Source organism: Gavia stellata, chromosome 6, assembly GCF_030936135.1.
Source record: "Gavia stellata isolate bGavSte3 chromosome 6, bGavSte3.hap2, whole genome shotgun sequence".
Classification (NCBI taxonomy): domain Eukaryota; kingdom Metazoa; phylum Chordata; class Aves; order Gaviiformes; family Gaviidae; genus Gavia; species Gavia stellata.
In genome coordinates this window covers 29,958,681-29,977,235 of record NC_082599.1, presented here as the reverse complement: position 1 = coordinate 29,977,235, position 18,555 = coordinate 29,958,681, and positions in this window count along the sequence as shown.

Below are 18,555 nucleotides of genomic sequence, written 5' to 3'. Positions count from 1 at the left end.
AATGCATTAGTGATCTTGTACACTGCTACAGGACTTAATGTTTTCTGTTGCAGCCTCCTTAGAAGACAATTGCCCTTGATATAACGGTGATATTTCAACACTTCTTTATGGCCTCTACCCAGACCCCTATTATTAAGCATTTTTTCTTCATTAATAATTGATGCCTGTGTTTAAGGCTTCCATTTGAAAATATCTCTCAAATCTACTTTATTAGATTTTGAGTAAATGTTCCCCAAATCTCCTCAGCATTTTGTTAAAAATGAATGTCATATATCTTTTGATAAAACCTACAGAGTTAAGTGCCTAATAAAATACTACATGACTAAAATGACTATTAATATTTTAGCATTATGCTGAAGTATGAGTGTTCTCCTGGCAAAGGTATGAATCACTGCTTTTTCATTTCTTTAATTCTTTATTAATTGGTACTTGAGGCAATAAACCATAACATATAACTTTGGCTTCAGATAAGGTTTAATGAGTGCCTGACCTTTGCTTGGATAATTCTCTGTAAGTGAACCAATTCAGGATAACCCTTTGAAGCTCAAATTCCTGTATTGAAGGCTACTTGCTTTTCACTGTCCTTGAGTTAAATGGACAGTACTGAAAGTTGGCTTTTTATCTAAAAAAGGCTTCCATAAGAAAGCTTTCTTTTAAATGACTGATTTAGTGATTTTTTTTTTTTTTTTTTGTATCTCTGTTTCATTAATTATTCTGCAATAGAACAGAAGTCTGATTATAGCTGGAACTGAGGACCACCTATCCTAACATAACTAAGTTAAATAGCCTACTAAGCTGTCATAATCTGCATGATGGCTCTTCCACCTAAACGTACATCATGCATATGGATATGCAGTAAAAATCCAGCAGAGTAAGTCCTAATTCTTTTAGAGTCCCACAGAGTATAGCTGGAGAAATCAGAAAGTTATTACCTAAATGAAATTGTATATTAGATAGGGGACCTGAATAGCTTTTATACCTTTCAGGTAATTCTAAAAAAAAATGCAGATACCCAGCTGGTGCCAGCTCAGAACTTGACTGAAGTCTCCTGAGAACAGGGTTTCCCAAGGGGATCTCCAGTACTTTCTAGTTCTGGCTGGATTTGAAATACTATGAGAGCAACCACTCATGCTTTAAATTGGGATTTATCTTTTACCTTCCTCTCTGAATCCCAAAGTGCAACTAGGCATGAGGAAATGTGAAAATGACCCACCTTATTCTGACTCTAAAAATATTTCATGATTTTAGACACTACTGAAAGATTAGGCAATGTATTCAGTACCTTAAAATATCCTATTTCTGGGGGAGTTTCTGACTACCATGCCTACTGGTAGTATCAACTCTGACATTTGTTTCTGGAAAAAAGTAGAACCAGATTTAAAAAAAAAAAGATAACAAGCAGCCAAATCTTTTAGCAGAAGTAGCCTTGTTTTTTGACACTGAGCATATATGAGGAAAACTAGATTAAATACTTTCTCTGATCTTTGGCAAGTATGTAAGTTAAGGCCAGACACGTCTTAGAAGAGTCCCCTAGACACTGGCTACCGTGACCAGTCTGTACATTATATTCTCCGCTGAAAAACTGTTCCTGTGTATATAAAATAATTAATATTCACTGGAGCAGGGTTTGGAACTTGAGTCTTACACTTTTGAGACATTTTACCCCTCAACAAAAAAATATCTAATAATTGAATGCAAAATATAACAGCTTCCCTTCAAAATGCCTTGTATTAAAAGTGTTTTAAATATATTCAGGGGTTCAATTTCAGTTTTCAATCAGAAAACCTGAAACTAACTGTCAAGGATATACAGACAAGGGAGAGTTTATCCCTGTCCTTTTGTGAAGGCAGAAAATTAACAAGTATTAAAACAGTATAAACATATTTGTATGGTATCAAATTATGTCAGTAAACCTAGCTTGAATATTATAATATTAATATCTGTCAGATTCAAAACAACTTTTGAGTTTTGTTTTGGTTTTTGTTTGTTTTTTTTTTAATTCTATACTTAGTTAATACTATTTGTTGCATATAATTCATACCTTGTGCATTCACAAGTAATTTAATGAATTACAATTGTATTCTTCAGTAAAACATTCTGAAAAGAAAATAGCTAGTCCTAATTACATGCTTAAATAAACATGTGCTTCAGTGCTTTGCTAAAACTTGTGCCCCAGGCCCTGGTCTTATCATTTGCATACATTGATCCAAAAGATTTGAGAATTTTTACCTGCAAAATCTGCCAGTTTCCTTGTAGAGTCACACTCAGTTCTGTATCAAGATTTGGGCTCATTCTTCACATTGAACATGTAATTTGCAAAGACAAGGTATCAGAGCTAACAGGAGCAACCTAGAAAGGAAAAATAGATCTAGCCGCTTACAGCTAACAGCATAAACCTATGGAAACAAGCTGCCTCACCATGGTTAAGAGACTTCACTCCAGTGAACAGAATTAATTAAGTCCATTTCCACGCAGGACTGCCCTTGGTCCACAGAGAGTCAAAGGGCAGTTGAAGAGTATAATTACTTGTGTTAAAGAGAAAATGGCAATGGGAGTTAGCCCAGCCTCACAATGTGATTTGAAAGAACAGCATGCCTTTATTGGATTTTTAGTTTGATTTGGGTGGATTACAAAGCGGGGGAAAAACAGCTCTATGTGAAACAGTACTTACCAGATATAAATGGAAATGCTCGTTCAAATCCTTCCTTCAAAGTAGTGAAGAAGGAGAAAAAGAAAAAAAAAAGCTAGCTGTTCTGATAATATGTCTAGCAGTAGGAACGAATGCCAACAATTACGGTTTGCTTGAGATTGTCATGAGAATAAAAAACAACTGCCAAGTAAGGACCACTAATTTTTGACCTTATTAAAAAAAATTAGGTGTTGTGTCCAGTCATTCCCTTTGATCCAGTATGCATTAAGATTTTTTCCATTTTCATCTGGTCTGTACTGCTCCATTCACTGAAGTGTTACAGGTATTTTAACAGCCTAACTTTTGACTACAGACTCTGTATCCCCCCAGGCCTTTTTCAAAGCTTGTGTAGCAACATATATTTTTTGTTGCCGTCTTCCAGATGATTGCCAAGTTTCTGTGGCACCGATTTTTATTTTTTTTTTCCCTACTCACAGTGGTACTTGGAGTAATTTAGTACAATTTGGGATTACATTTTTACCTTAACCAAATGATATAAATGTAGTGAGAGTCAGTTATTCTCCTTTTCTTTTATTGGTACCAGTCAATTAAACCAGGCACATGGGAAGGAAGGAGCTGTAGCTGTGGTATCCATCCCATTTCACAACCTGTCACTCCCTTTTTTTCCCTCACCCCAAACTGGGAAGATTCAAATAGATCGGAGTTTATCAGAGACAGGCATAATGCCACTGTTCCCTTTACTGATACATCCATGACACTATTACAGCCTATCAGTATTTCAGTGCCACAAGCAGCTCCAAGAAGCATTATCTCTTCTTGTAAACTTTTGTTCTGGCTTGAGCAGATCTTGCTGTGTTGGAGAGTGCTGGAAACTGATGCTGGATGAAAGGGAAGTGTAGAGGAAGCTGCAGCTCTGTATCACAGGACTAGTAAAGCTGCAATACCCTACCATGCTTAGAGAAAAGAACATGGTGAACTTCATGTCATATCGACAAAGGAATAACTATACAAGGATTTTTTTAGTGCTGGAAGAATTTTCTCTAATTCACATTTCTGAGATATAACAGAATAAACATAAAAGATCATGCAAAATATACAGAAGAAAGCTCTGAAAATTTTCCAATATGTGGACAATAAATTAAAGGCATATTCTTTTCTCCTGGACACTCAGGTTTCTATGTTATTTTCACCCTTTTTCCACAGTATATCTGAATATTTTTGAATCTAATAATATCCAGCTGCAATTAGAATGTCCTCAAAGGGTATTGTCCAGCTTGAAAATACAGGCAAAGATGCTGAATGAATCACGTATTTTTGTATTTGTGGTAGTTCCACTGTCTCTGCCTTTGCTAACATCAGCAAGTCCTTCCTGAGAAATAGGCATTTTAACAGCTGTCCAAAATGTTTAACTGGGTCTCTGTTAGCTTGTTACTGTTGTTTCTTTTGTTTATCACTTCCAAAGAGGTATTCTTTCCATAAAAAGAAAATTAAAAAAGCCCTGAAATATAAGCTGTATCAACATATGGCCTCTTGTGGTCCTGCTATTGTGGTAGAGGGACAACTACCATGGGTTATGACCTGTTGACGTAGTGTAAATAGAATGTCATGAAAGGACTGAAATTCACCTCTTTGGTTCAAGGTCAGGCAGTTACAGGCTGAAGTAGTGCTGTCTCCAGCCTATTGTGTTACCACTCTAATGCAGACATTTGAGGGTAGAGCTGTGTCCTAACTGAAAATTCAAATTCAGGACCTTTTCTTTCAGAATAAGTCTTACCTAAATTAGCTCTTCTATCAATTTTATAAAAAATTGTGGAATTATATTAAGAACTCCCTAAAGTGCGTTCCTTCTTTCCCTACTCTTTCATGAGATATATTTCTGTTAGATGTTGCTCAGTGAAAACGTATTGGCAAAGCTGATTGATTGATAGTGTAAAATGAGAAATGGGAAAAAAGAGCAAGTCTGCATCAGGTTTATATGCAAAACTGAATTCCAGTTTGTTGAGCTACAAATGTTAAAAGAAAAACATAGCACATTGATCCACAAAAAAAAAAAAAAGAAAAAAAAAGAGTAAAAAATAGTAAAAAAAAATATGTAATTTCAGGACTAAGTGTAAAAAAAAAAAGAAAACCAGTATTACTTTCAGTAGAAGTCGCTGTGCTAGCTGACTTGGGCTGAACTTCTTGTGCTATTTCAGTTGTAAATGGTTCAACACAAAAGCTAAAACAGTGTGGAAGCAATGTTAATTGCTGAATCAGCTGTGTAGTAAAAGATCAGAGAGCTCAGAGCAGTCTTCAAAAAACTCACAGTGATTTTAAAAATATTGAAAGGAGGAGATATAGAGAAATAAATGAAACATGAAACTTGCACTTCAAAATACACAGATGCATAAGAAAAAGGGTAGCAACAACGTAATGATATGTAATTATGTGACAATATTCATAGACTAGAGCAGTATAAAAAAATTGATGAGACAATTCACAAATATAAAACACAGCTATTCTGTTTATTTGCATCAGGTCCTCTTTGTAGAGAGGAAGGAAGGAAGGAATTTGAAAGGATTTTCATTATTGGAAAACGACAGTGTTGTTTGTCCAATTGCTTATATAGTACTAGATAAAGGCTAAAGTGCTTGTGTGATTTAGCATATTTGGATAGCAGAAGCTAAGAAACATGATTAGGAGAACACCAAGCTGCCATGTGTAGGAAAGACTGACAGACTTCAGTGACAGCACTGCAGTTTAATAGGCTTGGGCATTCAATCTCATTTCATCTGGATGAATGGGCAGTTCAACAATAGTGCAAATAAGCAGAGGAAAACTTCCTCTACTTCAGCCCAATTTCTAGTTCTCTGCAGTGAACCTGGTATGTTTATTATGATAGCAGTGAAGAGGAAACTACTATATACTCCTGGATTTGTCATACCTACCAGATTTGTCATTTAGGAACATAGTTAACGTTGGTGCCTGATTGATAACATAACAGAGAAAGCTCTGGAGGAATCTCCAGACGACTAAGATATATTTTATGGGCCAGATAATCCTCTGCAGTGGCCTGTCTCTGTTCATTGTCTATCAGGCAAGCCATGGACAGCTGGAGTTCTGACTTTGATGGCTCAAGACAGATGACCTTAGTCTCAATCATACTGGGTAAATGTAGTATAACATAGAGCTTTCTACAGTAAAGGAAAGCTACAAATTAATGAAAAAACCCTCTCCATTTAGAAATGTTAGGTAACCCATAACAGGTATTTTCCTTGTGTGATATTCTATATACAGTTCAAACACTGTATTTCAGCTCCTCAGTTTAGGATGTGTTCTGGCAGCATCTGCCCATGTGAAAAGTCCTGTTGCTCTGACTTGCAGCTGGGAACATCCATTATCCAAGTCCTGGTAGGGAGAAGCTAGCCAGCCTCAAGACTGGATATTCCTGTCTGTTAGCAGGAATTAGCTTTCAGTGTGGTTATGTGAACTATGTTCTTTTCACATGTCTTCACTGCCCTCTCACTACCAGTGAGAGCGATGACTTCCCAGCACCAGGACGACCTTCTGAGAAGGGTTCACGTTACCCACCTGACATGCTTAGGGAGCTACTTTTCCTGAGCTCTGTGTATAGATAATGGAAAAAGCCTTCGGAAAGTTATTCAGAGCAGGATGCATCTTAAAGATTGAAGTTTTATCCTATAGAGAAATCATGGGGAGAGTAGCTCTCTAGTTTAGGCCCGAAAGTTTGCCTCTTCAGGAAGCAGAGACAATGTAGTCATATTCTAACCTGGTGACTAAACCTTGTTAATGCTCCCATAGAACCATCTTTATTTATTTGATATTTTGAGGTCTATAGAAATGTCAGCAGGTAGTTTATGATTAAACATTAGCAATATAACTAACTTGAATTTAGTAAATTACAAACCCAAGTACAGAACTGAAATGAATTTCCAGTAGTTAGCATCATCCTACATTTCGGTCCACTCAGGTGAGTCCCCTGTTCCCACCTCAGTACAATATATTACTAGATAAATATTGAGAGCATAGCTCCAGGAGTAAGGCATATCAACATGTACAGATGGATACGTAAGGTGGCTGAACTGCATCTTGCAGTTTTGTTTCATCTGAAAGGAATCTAGTTCCCAAGGAATCAGATAAGGTATTTGGAATCCTTCAAAAGTCCGTATTAGGTTCAAATACTACAGGTGTAGGGTAACTCTATGTTATAAAGCATCTCCTGCCTTTCAGGCCTACAGACAACCTGTCTGTATAAGCCAAAGTTTTATCCCTCAACAACTTAGCTGTGTCTGACGTGACATTCTTTCTGTCCCACAGAAGTAGGGTATTATTATGAATTGTTTTTCTTCACAAGATGCAGCACATTTAATCCATGTGACAGCCGTTTTGTAGAATGAGCAGATGCATTTATTAATAGCTTGCTATGAGTTTATAAGTTTTGTCCTGTTACCTCCACTGTGGGATCAATGTTCTTCACTGTTTCTTGCTGTGGCTGCTGCATGTTCTCAAAGATGTCTTTCAGTCACTGCCATTATCTATGAAATTTTCTGCCTGTCTTCTTTCACCCTGATGTCTGCTACTCCTGGTTATCAACTGCTGTTAGGAAACAGAAATAAGTTTTTTCAAAATTTCATAATTTTCATAAAATACATCGATGACTGAGCAGTGCATTTAAACTGTTAAAATTTCTTTCTGTTTTCTTTTGGAATCAGGCTCTAGAAAAAAAAGAAAAAAGGTATAAACATCAGGTAATATAATATCAACTCTTAAGATTAGAAAAGAAATACTGATGTAACATCTGAGATTTCTTCTGTTACGAATCATTTAATTTTTTAGGGTTGGAATCTTGGAGAGAAATAGATACCCAAAGAAAGCATTTATGTTCATCTTTACAGTTTGTTTATCTGGCTATATCAAGATGAGCTTTGCTATAGATTTCTAATTTCTCCTTTGACAGTAGCAGTATCACCTATTTCCATCTGAGAGTTTCTTCAGCATCAAGTCTGTAGTGGGAAATAGCACAATAATTCTGTATTATCACTATCTGAACAAGATGTCTTTTCAACCTATTTCCTAATCTTAAAGATACCAGGAACCTCAGATCCATTTTACATCTCAAAACCCCTAAACTCTTACATCAAGTATATGAAGTTCAGAATTGAAACTTTACAGTTAGCAGTAAGAGACATTTTGCCTAGCAGGTATGTCAGCTCAGTGCAAGTTTTCACATACCTGATCTGTCTTTGTCTCAGAAAATGTTTCAGATTCATCCTCCTGGAGGCTGATGAGCTATTCACTGTTATTTCCATCAGGATTTCAGACTATATTGTGAAATGTCTCAAAAAAAAAAAAAATATCCCTTGTGATTGCAACTCATTTTTTGAAATTAGGTCATTCTGTCTTCCCATGCCTTGGGATAACCAATTAAAGAGAGGAAAGCTAAAGAACGAGAAGAAATCCCCAAAACTCTGAGATCACCAGCCTGTCGTCAGTCTTCAACAGCATCAATTTAATTTTTCATGGTGAAAACCTAGTATCTTGGGACTCTTCATAATAAACTTGCCACAGTTTTTAAAATCAACAGCTCTAGCTGTTCACTATATATTTAACAATATGGTGATTGTCACCAAAAGACCATAGGACAGCTGTAAAAAGAGACATTACAATAGAAAAAGATGCACCTTTTTATAACAAAAATTTTGGCAACACGTAACTGAGTGTCATAATTTAGTCCTGGACTTCTTAAAGAATTATAATTATGACGGAAACATGTCTGAATCTTATGAAACCTTATCCTAGGAAGGATGCTCTTTTGTTGAAGTTCATTCATACATAGATTGGAAATTGCTTTTCAAAACTTCATTTTTGTAAAAAATAATATATATTACTTTGCACGCAATGTAACAGTGTGCTATTTTAACCATTTCCTCCCCGACATAATACTTTAATACTTCAAAATGGTAGCATCCTATCTTGAATTTAATAATACATTATTTTTGTTGTTACAACATAGTAGTTAAAAATGGAAGATGTGAATTGTAATGTTTTGCTTTGATGAAATGAAATGTTTGTATCTATAACTACAGTATTCACCCAAGAGCAGTAAAAGAATTAGTTTGAAGAAGTTGTATATTAATCATCTTTAAAATCATGTATATTAATTTCCAGCAGATCTTGGAACAGGAAGAGAATTCCAGAAGGCTGAGAGAAGTTTGAGAGTGTGCCAGTGTACAAAGGAATGAACAGGATCATTTGGATAATCACAGAGCTGTTCGTCTGATGTGAGTTGTGGGCAAAATAATGGACAAGATGACATGGGATTCAGTTTTTAAAAGACTAAAGGATAGATATATAATTAAGGTTAGTCAACATGATCTCTAGTTCTCACATTTGGAAGCTATGATGGGGATGGATGCATGTGTTGTAAGGAGGTATTAGTGTGAATGCTGGAAGTGATATACATGCAAATATTAGGTGTACCTAGGCTGTCAAACTGGCCTTTACTGGGCAAGCAACTTGCAAGTGCAATTAACTTCAGGCTTAATTTAGCTAATTTAAACATCTAAGTAGCCATTGCGTATTTGTGTCTGGTCCCATGACATCTAAGCGACTTAAATTGGGGTGCAAATAATTGTAGAAGAAAAAAAATTGTGCCTGTGATTTACAAAAATTAAAGCTGTAAGAAAATCGATACCCTCAAACAAACCATAATATATATGTCTCTTATATTTAGATAATGATAGCAAAACTTCCCTCACAAATGTTTTGCTGTATCCATATTCCTTTTCCTATTTCTTGCACTGCTGATCTGAAAGTAATTCACATGCTGTCTCTGAAAGGTGAGCTAGCTTTCAAATATGCACCATCAACAAAATACAAGGACCTTCACATATATCACTTTGTCAACATTTGAGGCTATTCAGCTGGAATGCAGATATCATTGACTAGGTATAGAAAATACTCACCACTATCAGTGGCTTAATTCCTTACTCTAAATTGTTTTTAATTAATTGCAAGATGAAATGCAGAAAAAAAGAAAACAGACACAAAAGCCAACCCTCTCTGAGTTTTTGCCACTAGCCCATAACCTCATATTCTGTTTGCGTAATATTCTTAGGATTGTGTTTGTTGGTTATTTGATAGAGGGTCCATCTGACAGAAGAATGTGGTCTAGAAAAATAATTCCTCTGTTTTTTCATATTTAAAAATACTTATGAGCTGTGTTTGCCATATAGAACACTATTTCATCCATTTTTTCCTCTTTCTCAACTCCTTGAGAATTCTCACAGCAGACATTGACCAAAGAATACCTTGGCTCAGTTACCTGAGTAATTCACAAAAAATGAGAATAATAATCAATACAGTCTTTGGATGAGTTTCTTTACAGTAGCATGTAGTAAAGATGTAATTGTATTTATTGTATTCATATTTAGGTAAGCTGGGAATAACATATTTGTCAAGCTTTATGTGAGTGACTTTTCATGGATGTGAAGTATTTCTCCCCACACACACTCCCCGAAACTAGTAGGAAATTATTGTTGTTATAGGAAACTGTTAGATGAATTAAGAAATACCTAACAAAAACGTCTGTAATAGTGTCTATATAACAGAAATCTCTGCCCCCCACTCCCCGCCCCCCCCCGTCACTTTCTATCCTTTGTTTCTTTCACCAATACTTTCTATGACTTTTTTTCCTTGTCCATCTTACTCATTTCATAACTTCTTATCTGGCTGCAATTTTGAGCCACAAAGACATTTTTCTGTAGTTTTTGTTTAATTGCTTTTGGGGGTTTTGGGGATTTGGGTTGTTTGGGGTTTTTTAATGGCATTTCACAGGCATTTGGCAATCAGTGACTAGGCGATGCAAAAAAATCCTCTCTGTAGTTCTGGTAACTTCCTTCTGTGCAAATCATTAACAAAATTATTTCTTCTGGAACTTTTTGCAGGCTAAGTTCACGTAGTTTAAACCAAATCATGATAAAAGTGATTTGATTTGTTAGCAACATGTAATTAACCCACAATTAGTGATCTATGTATTCAGGATCAATACCAGCAACTCAACAGATAAATCACAATACTAGACACTTACTAAATGTTAGTATACATCCACACATTTCTCAACAGCTTTCTATGGCCAATTCTAGAAAATTCTAATTACATCCACATCCCCCACACTGAGTTAAATGCACCCCCATCCCAGTGGAAATGTGGGTCACAAGCACCACCCCTCCAAGCTGCACACCCCTCCTGCGGGAAGTTTTAAGCGCATCTGTGTTGCTCCCCACAACTGCTAATCCACATGCTGCTAGGCACATACCTGCACATCTGTGGCAAGTCCCTGTTAATTGCACCCCATACTGTCATCCACCCCACAGGCTGCTCATGGCATCCAACGGGGAGGCTGCTCTGTCCAGCCTTGGCAGTAGTTGTGATACCCTGGGGTAATTTCTGGCAATGGCAAGCCTGGCATTGACTGCTGCTATTTCCACTGCAAGGTTTCTCTGCACTGCTACAAATATTTGCACTTCTTTTACACTCGTCTGTTAAAAAACCTCTTTGCTATTCCCTGCTTTAATCTGGCTGGTGGCCATCTTCATCTTCGACATGATCAGTTTTGGGCAAACACCCTCCTGCAGAGTTTTGGGTGTCCCATTGAGATGTACAGTGCACACTCAGGTTCCTGTCTCAGCAGCTGTGGTTGTCCAAGCCGTTATGCCAAGGATGCTGTGAGTACCCCACAGATCCCAGAGGGACACTGGCTATCAGGGCAGGGACAGGCATGGAGCCAGGACCCTGAAAGAAGAAGGAAGGAAAAGAGACTGACTGATAAAGTAGATGAGAAATGCTTCCAACAAGTGCTAAGGTGCTATTGCAGGACTTGCTGCTTTACACAGCCACTGACTGCTTTTCAGTGCCGTTTCTCCAACATAGACCTTGAAATCTCATTGCCAACCATTGCTTTGAATCATTTTTATGAAGTGAGAATTCTATGACTGAGTTGTTCTTGTAATTACCCCTCACCAGAACCTCCTGGTGTGGCAAATCAGTTGATCACTTTTGAATAAACAATAATCTTACTGACTCTGTTCATTCCTAATGCTAACTCTAATCCTCTAGGTAAGGATCTCTCTCTCAGAAATCTTAATTTAAATTTGTTTAAATTCAATGTTCATTAGAGTTAATAACAAAGAAAGTAAGCAATAAACATGCCCATGATTCTATGAATCTATGATTCTATGATTTGGTTTCCTAATTTGCTGAAAATCCAGAAAACCGAGACTCCTCTTGGCTAAATTGATGTCACTGTGAACACCAGCTATCCTAGTAAATTTTATCTCAAAAAGATCATCCCTGTTACTATTCCCTGACTTTGAAGGAGAGAGGGGAAAGATGTGTCACTATTATCATGATTTGGTTATCATAGGAAGTAGTTGCGTTAGGAACCTAAAGGAAAACAACTCAGGAATTAAACAAAAGGAAGATGTTATAGGCCTTAGTTTAAAGTTTAAGAGTTCACTGTGTACCTGAACCCAGACTGAATTCTAACTCTGTGCACGTTTCCTTAGAATAGACAGAGATACTGATCTTTTTCTCACTTTGTTGGAGGTGGAACTAAAGCTTTGAGGAAACAAGACTAGGTTGTGGATGGCTAGGCTCAATGATTAAAGCAAGGCTAGAGTCAAGTGTGGGGAACAGAGATAGTTACGCTGGTCAGGGAAAGCCAAAAACAAGAATTAGAGTTACAACTGGTGGAGAATGAAGGATTAAAAAAATGTCAGGGCTGAAGGATGAACAAAACTGATGGGCTGAAGAGAAGCATGGTCAGATATTGCTGAAACTTCTAAGGAAACTAAGGAGTCTAAGTTGGAAAGTATGATTCAAAAGAAAGAAGAGGTTTTGATCAATGCTAAATAAAACCATTTTGGTTTGTGATACTTATATTGAAAATAAAATTCAAAGAAACACAAATTTAAAAGCAAATAGTATCCCACAGAAATAAAATATTTTCGGGGCGCTTGGTCAATAAGCAAAACAAAGGTAGGGCTACGTACACAAATTTGGTGGAGGTAATATTCTTTTATCTAGGAAAAGCCCAACATTTAATAGATCCACCTGAAAGTAAGGCATCTGTATTCAGGGTCTTTTTTTTTCCTATTTGAAGACGTTTGGACCTACATAGCCAGAGTACTGCATGGTACTACATATTCTGAGGGAACAGAAATGTCTTCTTGCTGATGGAGGTATTACCATTTTGTCTAAGTAAACACGAAAACACTGGAAGCTAGGCAAGCTCAGAAACCCACTCTGTTTTCACATTTGGTAAAAAAAGCTTTGGTGATCTCAAACATTCCAGTTTCTCGAACTATGTATGCATTGAATCAGATGGAAAGTGAAAGAAAGCCACACACCAGAGAACAATTTTCTAGCCAGGTACATAGAAGATACTGCTTTATATATTAAGAATGAAATACATCAACTGTTCCTTGTTAAAGCATAAGGTATATTGCAAAGCAGTTCTATAGAAAAGCTTCAGGCCCTTGCTAATTAGAACAATGACAGCTCTAACAACATAGAAAGTTATGTCTTTGGAAACACCAGACAAAGAACATTTTTTTTTTTTTTAAATTAGCACTTAAAACAATAAAAGAAAACATGTTAAGTATCACAATATCTTAAAAATCTTATCAAATGCTGACAATGCAAAATGTATGTTCAGTCAACAATCTTGTAGGCTATTAGGAAGACAAAAGTGTTAGTAAATAAATAGATTGAGTCTATTGGATTTATTACATTGTTCTCACAAATGGAAAGAACATAATGTTTTTACATTATAAAAGCAGATGAATGAAAAACTCTCTCTATACAAAATCAACATTGGGCTTCAGTTTTTTCCTCTGTAGTTGGCCAAAACCAGTGCAGTTTGTGCATATATCAGATATATGATCTTAATCTGTCAAAGGGCGTAGTTTAAAGAAAAGGGGTATAGAGCTGGCTAAGGACAAGACACAGAAGGAAACTGCATCAAGAAGTCGATTGCTTGTCTGATTGTGGGTGGTGACTGACAAGTTTGGCACATGGGTCATGCCAATATGTGACCTAGAAAAAGGCTGCAAGCCAGAAAGATTGTTCTTTGGTGCTTGCTTGTTGCTAAATTGGCCATTAACAAGGGTGACAAGAGTGGCAAATAGTGAACTTAATTTAGAACAGCTATTTATTTGGTTCTTTGGAAACAAACCCATTCCTTTTTTAAAATGTAAGTTGATTTTAAATGAAAAATATCCTTTGAAATGGAAAAGCTGGGATTTCTGGAATGGAACATGTCATGTAAAAATACTGGACTCATTTTTTTTTTAGATTATTTTCAGTGATGATCCTGTCTAGACATTTCTTTTCTTTTCTCAAAAATTCACATGAAGCTTTTCCCTACAGTGGTTGCAGTAGCAAAGGGCAGGATTTGACTTCCTGCAAATGTTACTGGAGAAGGATGAATGTAGACACAAGGGATGCTTGCCTCAGGAAACTAAGTGTGTGGGAATGCGTGGGAAGTGGAAGGGTGGAGGTAAGTTCTTGAAGACATGGAGGAAGAGGTACGTGCCACGTTTAAAGAAAATATTCTGGGTAGATAGAGCAAGGAAGTCAGAAAAGTGATGAGATATTTAATAGACAGAGGTGAAATCTGTATCAAGTCCATTCCTCTCCATCAATGATATCCGGGCAAGTTGTTCACGGGACATGTTTTTATATTTGCATTTAACATGGGTAAAACTGGGGCTTGTTTTTTCTATGGGCCCACTGACAAAGGAGCACTTCCGTTAGAATCAGTGATGTTAGGTATAATTGCATCTAATCTAATATATGATGTAAAATGCAGAAAAATCACAAAAAGTGCTCTAAGATTATGGAAACTTCAGAGAGGAAAGAATATTTCACTGTCTTGCTTTAGCTCAGTCTCTTATAGAAGTAACAACCCTGATTCCATCCCTAAACTCAAAAATTTGAGAATATTGTAAGACAGGGTTTTGTTCATGGGCATCTTTAAGAAAAATATTTTTAAAAAATATTTTATTAAAGATTTTTTACAATATTTTTAGATTTAGATTTTAGATTTTTAGGTATTATAGGAATAATAGAAGATTCATTGTCCATTGATTGTAACTCCAATAACTGCTGCTTAAAATATTTTGGAACAGCCCCAATACATGTGCAGTAGCTGAAATTTGCACATGCAAATAAGCTGCATTCTAAATTCTTTAATTAGTTGTTGATTTAGAAGCTGCTGACTGAGATATTCCCTGATTCTGTCTACTCTGACATTTACTAACTCATTACAATTTAAGGAAGACACTGAGACAAAAGGTCAAAGAAGTTTCTTAAGGCCTAGATAAAATACAATTTTGGTTTTCGGGATAGCCTTAACACATTAACTAATACCTTGTTTATGACAACAACAAATGCAGCTTAAAGTGTTTAAAACAAGCGTTCAAAAATTATTGTCACCTGAATCTGTAATGATTTCTGTTCTCTGTTTATCTGTTTGGTTCGCAAACATTTTGAGGCAACTGGGTTGACATCTCCAAAAGCTGCTGTAACACGCAAGGAACATCAAACAGTGATTTTAAAAAATGTTTTAAAATAATACAATCATAATTTATAAGGGCTAGAGAAAAAAAAGTGGCATTACAGAGGATGACTGAGCTAAGTGACTTAAAGGGCAACATGGACGTTTAAACCTTTGGCAAAAAAAGAGTTATCCTGTTGGAGCAGAAAATGTGTGGCAGACAGGCCTCTGTATGGACACTGTACCTGTAAACTCTGTCTTTAAAAGAAAATTTTATTGGATTAGAGTCTAATCTTTCATCTAAATTTTGAGTCAAAATGCTGTTCTGAGTTGAGTCACTGTGTAGTAAACCATAAAGAAGAAACGATAAGCATCTGCTGGTGGAATATGAACAGTTGAACCGTAAGAAGCAGTTTCCCTGTGTCTATATCTCACTGAATGTGTGGCTGGACTTTGTTGTGTGACATTCAACTTTTCACTAGATTTTCTTCTATTATATTTTAGCTAGTTTTGAGCTGTAACTTTTGAGCTGAGATCTGCTGATTGATCTGTGACTTACAAGCTTCTAATCTGAAAATTACTAAAAGGGGATAGACTCCATTTGCCTATGGTACACCTCAGCAAATCCTCACGATGCCAGTTTATCACTGAATAGGGGCTCACCACACTGCTGAACCTGTAGGAAGAAGCTGTTAGTAGTCAGCTAGCTTTGTCAGGACGTGCCAGCTAATCTTTTCAACTGCATACCAGTTTCTCAAAGCTAAATAAAAATACACTGTTTATGTCTTGCTTTTTCCTCTTCAGATTATTTTAAAGATGATAGAAGGGTACCCTATGTCCTGGTATTATTTTTGAAGTCCATATATTACAGAGTTTGAATGCTTGCCTGAATAAAAAACCTTTTGAATTTATTTCCAAAAGATGCCAAAGAAACAGTTTCTCAAGTATCTGCACCAGCCCTAGCAAAAATAGCTTTACTGTCTAAAAGATCACACATGCATATAGCTTTCATGTTTTCAAACACTTTAGTTTTCCTGTGTAACTCAGATACAGTTTTACCCAGCTCCATTTTTTCAACATTTCAGCAGTAGCTGAAAAAGCTGCCAAAGGAGGGTCTCTATTGCTCTCCTTTATGGCTGCTTTTCTTTGCTGAGCGCTGGCGAAGAGTCACCAGTGTTGTGCACCTTTCTTTTAAAACAACCTTGGTGGTGCTTCATTTTATCCCCAAGAACAGACAAATCTTGTATTATGTAGTAACATCCTCCTCTCTCTCCTCTGATTAGCTCTATACATAAAAATTGGGCTCTCTCTTAACCTCTCATGTATGCACCATGGCAGTGCTTAAGGCTCTCTGAGAAAGCAAGGGAGCTGGAGTTTTGTTGTGAAATGACATCCAGACACTGTCTCCTTATCTCTCCTCTCCAACACAAACTATTTTAGCATCTGTGAAATCTGTATTGTTTGAAAATAAACAGAACTGCAGTTGCACAGCAGACTCGAGGCTTTGTTTATGGTGAAAAATCGCATCTTGGTAGGGTCCTGGAACACAGGTATTCCCATCACAAAAGACAGAAATCCTTGGAAGATATTTTGTACTGTGGTTTTGCTGAGACATAGTGCCTGATAGCATAACACAGAATTTTTCCCCTCCTTGGCAGCAATGCATGTGGATCAGGCAATACGCAAATTATTTGGTTTTTTGGTTGAGCCCTTTGAAACGTTGACACAGAAATCCATCCTTGAATGAAGAACAAGGGAACAGACACTAATCAGACCCTGATGTAAGTCATTGGTAATCTTCTTGGTAACTCATTGAAATAACTCCTCAGTGAGTGATCGTGATGCTATAAAGTGCATAAAAGGATGTCTGATCTTTCCTCACTCTATACATAGTTGAAGGCCTGTATGTCTCCAACTACCGACTGGTTAGCTTTCTGCTGACATCTGAGCTATTCCTATCTTTCTTCCCATGAAAATCAATACAGCATTTCTTATTCAGAAAGATAATGCATTTACACACAGGAGTTTGTCACTCTCCATTCCCACCTGGTTCATTTGATTTAGGCCCTTAAATGTTAAGGAACTACCAGAAAGACCAAAAAAAAAAAAAAAAAAAAAGACTGACTCTCTAAATGGCTGCAGGGCTCTTTGTATAGGTTTGAGGCCTAATTTAAGAAGAGATAAGTCTCAAAGTCACAAAGGAGGGAAAACCCGAGAGAAACAGATGAATGCATCAGCAATACGATAATCTTTGAATTAACTGGCTGTCTATATAACCTGCTTGCTTCAAATATGTTTATAAACTCATAAATATAAGTATTTTATAGAAGTAAAAATAAATATATACTTGTAACTGTTCTCTGGTCCTTCATCAAACTTTAGCTATTATCAATACTCTCTAAGGAAGAAGAATATAAATTAAGGATAGAAATCACATTTTATAAAGGAAGAATTAAATAAACTGCTGCGATTTCATTTCTCTCGTCCTCCATCTGATTTAATTCCTTCTGGGTTTCTTGAGAAATTGTCACTCTCTCTAGGTCAAGTTTTTGCTATGGCTCCCATTACCATCTTTGCCAAAGTAGAGATTTCAGGATTTGATTGTATGAGAACATAGTTACTTCACCTCAGATAGAAATTCCCCCTTCCCTTCCCTTCCCTTCCCTTCCCTTCCCTTCCCTTCCCTTCCCTTCCCTTCCCTTCCCTTCCCTTCCCTTCCCTTCCCTTCCCTTCCCTTCCCTTCCCTTCCCTTCCCTTCCCTTCCCTTCCCTTCCCTTCCCTTCCCTTCCCTTCCCTTCCCTTCCCTTCCCTTCCCTTCCCTTCCCCTCCCTTCCCTTCCCTTCCCTTCCCCTCCCTTCCCTTCCCTTCCCTTCCCTTCCCTTCCCTTCCCTTCCCTTCCCTTCCCTTCCCTTCCCTTCCCTTCCCTTCCCTTCCCTTCCCTTCCCTTCCCTTCCCTTCCCTTCCCTTCCCTTCCCTCCTCCCTTCTCCCTCCTTTTATTTTTCCTTATTATATTATAAAATTTTCATCCTAACAAGGCACAATTCATCTCTCCCTTTCTGGTCATTTACACTAATGTAACATGTGAAACACTATTATTTTGATTTGGTCACAGTTCATATCTGTGAGACAGAGGTGTGATCAGCTACAGAACTGAGAGACAATGATGAATGGGACCTTTAGAGCTTAGCTTTACATTTCAAGAAACAGCAAAAGAGACTAAAGGAGGGAGAAACTAAATATGTGGCATTGTCTCTCAGAAAGCAACACTAAATCCATGTACAGACACTTGGTTCAGCAAACAGAGTAAGAGAATTCTAGAGAATACAAAGCAGCTCATACTTTAGC